This window comes from Bubalus bubalis, chromosome 17 (assembly GCF_019923935.1).
Source record: "Bubalus bubalis isolate 160015118507 breed Murrah chromosome 17, NDDB_SH_1, whole genome shotgun sequence".
NCBI classification, from domain to species: domain Eukaryota; kingdom Metazoa; phylum Chordata; class Mammalia; order Artiodactyla; family Bovidae; genus Bubalus; species Bubalus bubalis.
This window is the reverse complement of record NC_059173.1, coordinates 14,186,553-14,194,703: the sequence shown is the minus strand read 5'-3', so window position 1 is coordinate 14,194,703 and position 8,151 is coordinate 14,186,553. Positions and strand designations below refer to the sequence as shown.

Here is an 8,151-nt window from a genome sequence, read left to right as displayed (position 1 = left end):
ATTGTCCATCGCCTTCACCCAACCTCAGGCAAAACAGGCGGGGTTCTAACTGCATGGCTTCTCCACTGACAGAGCCAGGCCCTGCCGTGTTGCCTGATGGTGCTGGAGCCACCAGCTGGGAACAGCTTGACGTACGTGGACAGACAGAACCAGAAAGGCCCTTGCCCCTGCTGGCCCCCCGCCCAGAACTGCTGATCAGCCCAGTATGTCTGACTGCACAGGAGCAGTTCTGAGAGGCCTCGGCCCTGCGGGCAGCTGGGAAAGGCTGATGTGGGTGGACACATGATCAGGAGCAAAATGGAAAGTTCTCTGGCTGGCTCTGAGCTGGGCTCGCTGATTGGAATGGACGTGTGGGGTCACTGGTTGGCTAGATGCTGGAGGGGGGGATTGAAGGCAGATGATACCCAGGTGCTGGACACCATGGCTAACAAGGAAATCAGGAGTGGAGGGTGACTGGGCTGGAGGGCTCAGGACCACCCTTGCCTGGGCTGCTTCCCTGAATATCCAGGAGGTCAAGAAGAAAGCAAACACTGGATCTGTTCACTGTGCTTAACCCCACTCCTCCCATCTCCCCAGAATGTATTAAACCCAAATGATGATGTCAAGCATGGGGCTCCCCATTCTCTTGCTGGGATTGGTTCCCCAATGGTTATGTGATCCAGTGACAGCCAAAGAGACACAGGGGAAAGTCTGCTAGGGCTTCTGGGAAAACTCCTCCTCCCTCCTAAGAAGGTGATGCTGGATGGTCATGACGTTTGAATGTGATGTTGCAAGTCCTGCAGCCTGAGGTGGTCAGGTCCGAGATGGGAGGAACTGGTGACCTTGAAGATACAATGCAGCCATGAGCATCACCCCCGGAGTGTGCCCTTCCTCAGATGTTTTATTATGTGACATAATGAATCTTCTTAGTGGTTAAGGCCATTTGAGCCTAAGCTGTGTTGTCTGTAACTTGCAGCCTAAAGCATCCTTAAATAACAGACTAGAATCATTAGAGATCATAATGCCTAGGCCCCAGGATTGCCGTGAGAATTCATGAAAGGATGCATTTAGCTCAGTGCATGATACACAGGAAGCACTCCTAAACATCACTGTAATTATTGCTTACCTATGAATACACTGTAGATTATACACTATTAACAGTCAGATATACATGGGAGTCATTAGTGCCGTTTGCCAAATATTTCTGGTTCTCTTCCCTCGCAAGTATAATGCAGAGATACAGGCAGACCGCTGAGTTACTGCGGATTCCATTCCAGCAGAATGGAATAATAAAGTGAATATTGAAATAAAACCAGTCACGTGAATTTTTTGGCTTCCCAGTGCATATGAAAGTTATATTTACATTGTACTGTAGTCTATTAAGTGTGGAATTGCATTATGCCCCACCCCCCCAAAAAACCATGCACAAACCTTGACTGAAAGATACTTTATTGCTAAACCATCATCTGAGTCTTCAGCAAGTCTTAACCTTTTCATTTTAGTCACATCAAAGATTACCGATCACAGACCACCATAACTGATATATAATAATGACCAAGTTTGAAATATCGCGAGACTTACCAAAACGTGAGCGACACAGGAAGTGCCCAAATGCCGTGGGGAAAAGGGCGTCGACAGACTTGCGCGGCGCAGTGTTGCCACAGACCTCCCGTTGGTTAAAAATGCGCTGTGAGGCACAATGAAACAAGGTATGGCTGTCCTTGGTTCCTTCACAGGCAGGAGAAGCCATGTGACTATTCATAGTTTGGCCCTGTACTCACCACCTCCCAGTACCCGCAGTGGCCCCTCATTTCGTCAGCGTTGCCCTGTGCCAGGTTCCCTGGAGCTGCAAACGCCGCCTCTCTCAGTGACACTCAGGCAGGGGCGTCCGGGGCAAAGCTGGCTGGGTTCCAGAGGCCCAGGCTGTCTGTCTCTCAACTCACACTTAGCCGTTTCCCTCCGTGGCACCCACACAGTACCTGGGGGCAGCTTGCCGCGCTGAGCTCATCACCAGGCCCCACAGGACTGGTGTAACTTGGAGCTGCTCTTTTTATCCAGCTCTTTCTGTGCGATGAATTATTTCTAGGGGGCCCCAAATTGTTCCTCCTGCACTCTGGCTTCTATAGGTCGTTGTTGTTTCGTTGCTAAGTCGTGTCAGACTCTTGCGACCCCATGGACCGTAGCCCGCCAGGCTCCTCTGTCCCTGGGATTTCCCAGGCAAGAATACTGGAGTGGGTTGCCATTTCCTCCTCCAGGGCATCTTTCTGACCCAGGGAGCGAATCCGCGTCTCGCATCGGCAGGCGGATTCTTTACCACTGAGCCACCTGGGAAGGCTAAAGCTTCTATAGGGCTTTCCTATAATTCCAGAGGACAGGGCTCTGTGTTTCAGCCCCAGTGGCAGACAGAGGCTTACCTCAGCCCCCATGAGAAATCAGTGATTATTTTGGGATTGACATGTATACACTGCTATGCATGGAATAGATAACTAGTGAGAGCCTGCTGTTTATCACAAGGGGCTCTGCTCAGTGCTTTGTGGTGACCTAGATGGGAGGGAAATCCAGAAGGGAGGGGAGATGTGTTTACATATGGCCTATCCACTTCGCTGTACGCAGCAACTAGCACAACACTGGGAAGCAACAATACCCCAATAAATTTTAAAAAATAAAAGAAAGAAAATAAGCATTGGTGAGGGTGTGGAGGGATCAGAACCCTTGTGCATTACAGATGAGAATGAAATGTTTCTATGGCACCATATGCCATAGAAACCAGCAAAAAGTTCAATCTAGAGTAACCCTATGACCCAGCCATCTCACTCCTCAGTTCACCCAAGAGAACTGAAAACATGTCCACACAAAAACTTGTCCACAAATGTTCACAGCATTATTTGTAAAAGCCAAAAAGTAGAAATAACTCAATGTCCACCAATGGATAAACAAAATGTGGCAGATGCAGACAATGGAATATTATTTGTCCATAAAAAGTAATAAAGCATTGATGCATGCTAGTTGTGGATGAACCTTGAAGGCAGGAGGGAATGTGAAAGAAGCCAGCCCCAAAAGGTCACATGTGATATGATTCTATCTGTCTAAAAATGTCCAGAATAGGCAAATCCATAGGGACAGAAAACAAATTAGTGGTTGCCTGGGAGTAAGTGAGTAACGGGTACAGAATTTCCTCTTGGGGTGATGAAAATATTTTGGAACTTGGTAGAGATGGTGGTTACACAAGGTTGTGAATGTACACATTACTAACATGGACTTACTATATACCACAGGGAGCTATATTCAATGTCTCGTAATAACCTATAATGAAAAGAATATGAAAAAGAATATATGTATGTATAACTGAATCACTTTGCTATATACCTGAAACATTGTAAATCCACTGTACTTCAATTATAAAAAGAAAAGATTGTGAATGTACTAAATGCCACTGAATTGTATACTTTTAACATGGTTAATTGTATGTTATGTGAATTTCACCTCAATTTTTAAAGTATCAGTAATTAGAAATGTGTGTGGAGGAGGGGAAGGCAGGCAGGCAAGGATTGTAGAGATGTGACACCCAGTCCCAGAAATGCCCAAGCCCGCTGCCTGGCCCCAGATGCCTTTCTCATAATGTCAATGGAGCACAGAGACTGACACACAGTAGGTGCTGTCCTCCCTTCCACCCCCACCCCCACTACCTGCTCACTATATAAAGAAGAAATAAAAAATTCTTTTCACCCCCATCATTACTGCACTTGAACCTTTGGACTGAGTCCTGCCTGCCCTTGAACCTTTGGACTGAGTCCTGCCTGCCCTTAGGGAGGGTCTTGTTTACCTTTGTGCCCTGACCACAAGCCTGCACTTTGGGAACTGTGTTACCTCCAGCGTCGCAGGAGAAAACGCTGCCCAGTTCTAGCTCCAACCGGTGTAATTACACATTATGCCAGGTCTCACTGTCACTGTTTACAGAGCCAGCATCATAATTAACTGCTTATAAGGGTCTTTCAGGCCCGGCTGGGATTCCCCAGTTGCAGTGATCTACACCGTCTTCTGGCTATACCCCCCTCCCCTGGCCATTCTGGAAAGACCTGGTTTGGGTGGCCACTGGCCAGGAGTCTTCGCACACCTTGAAAAGTTTATTCTCTGGCAGTTCCTGAGGCTCCTGGGGCTGGAAACTCTTCTTGAGGACGTTGAGAGGAAGTAGGGGCGGGGGCAAGAGCTATGACTCTAGCCACCTCTGTCCCTGTTGGCTAGAACAAGAGAACCTGTTACCTGCCGGACAAGGAATAAGGTGGATGGAGAGATAAGTAGCTGTATCTCAGAGCCCAAGGGGCTCACAGTCTAGGTGGGGACGAAGAAGGAGGAAGAGGTGGTCATGTCCTGTCAGATTCTAAGCAAGACCGGCTATGGAATCTTCGGGGCCCAGTGCAAAATGAAGATGTGGGCACTCTTGTTAACATTATTGAGAACTTCAAGACAGTGACAGGACATTAACAAGCATTACCCTTCTAAGTCGGAGAAGGCGATGGCACCCCACTCCAGTACTCTTGCCTGGAAAATCCCATGGACGGAGGAGCCTGGTAGGCTGCAGTCCATGGGGTCGCTAAGAGTCGGACACAACCGAGCGACTTCACTTTCACTTTTCACTTTCATGCATTGGAGAAGGAAATGGTAACCCACTCCAGCGTTCTTGCCTGAAGAATCCCAGGGACGGGGGAGCCTGGTGGGCTGCTGTCTCTGGGGTCGCACAGAGTCGGAGACGACTGAAGCAACTTAGCAGCAGCAGCCCTTCTAAGTGCCAGGCCCTGTGGAACTGTGCAGATGGTGCACCTATGAAGCTGGCCCTGGCTCTGAGCCTCAGTAACAGCAAACGTGAATTGAGCACTTACTGTATGCCCACGTCAGGAGACAGCAGGGGTTAGGGACACAGATTTCAGCTCTGCCTTTCATTCTCTGAGTAACCATGGACAAATTATGTAGTCTGTCAGTGCCTCAGCTTTGTCATCTGTAAAATGGGGGTGACACCAATTAAAAGTGAAGATCTGTGCCTGGCATGTAGTAACCACTATGCAAGCATTCACTATTATTTGCAAGGATGAATTTAGTTGATCTCCAGAACAATCTAGGGGGTGGATGCTATTACTATACCAGGTAGGGAAACCGAGGCACACACAGGTTAGGTAACTTAACCTCAGTCACTCCAAGGCAAGGCTCACATTTGAACCCAAATGCTCTAGCACCTGGGCTTTGGTGGTGATGTTGGCACAGAAGAGGGGGAAGATCAGGATGAAGAAGCAAGAGGGGAAGGCCTTGAGTCCACTCTCAGGGGTCTGGGGGGCACACAGGACATCCCCGCTGTGCCTGGCTGTGAGCCCATGCTTCTTAAACGTGAATAGAATCAAAGCACGGACCCTCCTTTGTGCTGGACACTGTCTTACCACTTGATTCACATCTCAGGGTATGTTTGATGATTTCCCTTGCAGATGAGGGCCCTCACCCAGCGCCAGGAGACGTCTCTGGGCCAGCGTCACCCAGCCAGGAAGGGGCGAGTCAGAGTCTGCCCTCTTGGCTCTCTTGGATCCCAAACTCCTGGCTCTTTCCTGCCCAGCCAGCTCCCCTCCGGAAGGAAACTCTGCCCAGAAACATGCCCGCTTGGCACTACTCAGCCTGGGAGGCTTGGTCGGCCCAGATCCTGTGAACGCCGCCCACATTGCCCTTCCTCTGGGCCATAAAGACCCTCTCCTCTCAGCCCTGCCCAGCCCAGGCAGGTGAAACAGTGAGACCGCCCAAGGTATGTACTCTTCACAATGCTTACTGACAGACGGGGGGCCTCTGTAGACCCCTCACCTCCATGGTCCTCTGCTCTGTGGCTCTGAATAGAGTCCCCCAAACCCAGATGTGCAAGGAGGGTGGAGCTGTGTCTCCACAGCCGAGGGTTCCCAGGGAAAACTCTCTGTGACCGCCCTCTTGGGGCCCGTGACCTGTCCACACCCAGCCTGACCTTCAGAGAAGCCCGGGCGTGAGTGAGGTAGACGGTGAGTTTAGCTGTGGCTGTGGGGCAGGGCAGGCCTGCGAGCCACCAGAGGGAGACGGGAACGGGGCCTGAGTCAGCTGAGGCAGGCGTTTCCAGGGACAGTCCCGCCCCTACTGCAGGTCAGTTTTTCCTCTTTTGGGGGGCAGCCATGCACCCACTGCAATCTACTTCTTTCTTTTTCATTACTTTTTATCTAAATACAATTTCAGACTTACAAAAAAGCTGCAAGGACAGTACAAAGAATTCCCACACACCCTTCACCTGGATTCCCCAAATGTAAACACTTTATCACATTTGCCTTATTCTTTTCCATTTCTCTCTAGATAGATATACATAGAAGAGGAAGATTTTTTTTTTTTAGAACTGTTTCACAGTAAGCTGCAGACATAATACTGCTTTTACCTCTAAATACTTTAGCGTGTATTGCCTGAAAACAGATGACATTCTCTTACAATATGATATCTTCCAATATAATTACCAAAATCAGGGAATGAACACCAAAACAGCATTCTTGTCTAATCACAGACTTTACATGGATCTTGCCATTTGTCCCAGCAGTGTCCTTTATAACACAAGGAAACTCTGGACCCCAAATGGCATTCAGTTCATATCGCTCAGCCTCTTTTAATCTGGAAGTGTTCTTCGGTCTTTGTTCTTTCAAGGCATTGATGATTTTCTTGTAATATTTATTTATTTGGCTGCGATGGGTCTTAGTTGCAGCATGTGGAATTTTAAATTGCAGCATGTGGGATCTGGTTCCCTGAAAGAAACTGAAAGCGTTACTGTTCAGTTGTGTCCAGCTCTTTGCAACTCCCTGCACTGTTGCCTGGCAGGCTCCTCTGTCCTTGGGATTCTCCAGGCAAGAATACTGGAGTGGGTTGCCATTCCCTTCTCCAGAGGATATTCCCAACCCAGGGATCACACCAGGGTCTCCTGCACTGCAGGCAAATTCTTTACCATTTGAGCCACCATAGAAGCCCTAGTTCCCTGATCAGGGATCAACCCTAGGTCCTCTGCATTGGGAGGATGGAGTCTTGGCCACTGGACCACCAGGGAAGTCCCAAGACATTGATAATTTTTAAGAGAAGTGGTCAGTTATGTTATAGAATGCCCCCTGAGTTTGGTTTGTCAGATATTTCTTTGTGATTATTTTCAGGTGTTACACTTTTGGCTGGATGATCATAGAAATGTCTTGCATTCTTCCCAATGCATCTTTATCAATTTGCCGCATTCTGGTGATGCTGACTGTGATCACTGGGTTAAGGGACCCTTCCATATTTTAAAGCTAAAAAGCAAGCAAACAAGCACATACAGATAGCAAAGCTAGAAATCTAGTCATACCCTCTCTAGCTCCCAACTCAAAAGTCACAGAAACCCACACCACCAATTTTTTTGCCCATTCAGAAAAATATTAATGTGTAAGTTATCTACTGCTGCATAACAAACCATCCCGAGACACAGATGCTTTAAATGTTAACAACGGCTGTTTTTTTGCTTATGATTCTGTGGGTCAGGAATTCAGGAGGGGTCCTGCTGGGCAGTTCTTCACCTTATGTGGCTACACTCTCCTGGGAGCATGGCTGGGTGTAAAAGATCCAAGATGCCCTCCCTCCCCTGTCTGGTAGTTGGTGTTGGCTGTCTGCCGGGGTGCTTGGTTTTCCTCTGTGTGGCCTTTCCAGCTGGATAGCCTGAGCTTCTTGATGTGGTGAACAGTGAAGCTGAAAGACTTCATAGGGCTGAGGTCTGGATGTTGACCTACCTCACTTCTGCTGCATTCTATCCTGAGGCCAGCCCTGACTGAAGCAGAGGGGAGATGACCCTGCCTTTGGATGTGAGCAGGGGCACCGCCAACTGCAAAAGAGCAAGCTGTTTGCTCAGCTGTCTTTGGGGACGGAGCACACCAAGGGTGCCTGCTTACTCACCCAGAATGTACAAGAGAGCACCCAATGAGGAACTGGGCAGTCAGCCTGTGCTGTGCCTTTCCCAGAGGAATATCAGTCGCTATGCTCAGAACGTTTCCTTTTCACTTTCCTTTTCAAGTCTGTGGAATGCCAAAAGCCTTTCTGTTATATCGTGATATCTGTGGAGTGAATTTCAGATAACCATTATATCTACTACTAGGAGAAGGAAATGGCAACCCACTCCAGTGT

General features: G+C 48.5%; 1 long non-coding RNA gene across 1 annotated transcript in view; it reads left to right on the top strand.

Moving 5' to 3' along the window:
• Positions 1–5,103: 5,103 nt before the first annotated feature.
• Positions 5,104–8,151, top strand: part of LOC123329924 — an 83,500-nt gene continuing 80,452 nt past the window's right edge. The window contains exon 1 of the long non-coding RNA XR_006545532.2: positions 5,104–5,758. This is a non-coding gene — a long non-coding RNA (uncharacterized LOC123329924). The remainder of the gene's footprint in view (positions 5,759–8,151) is intronic.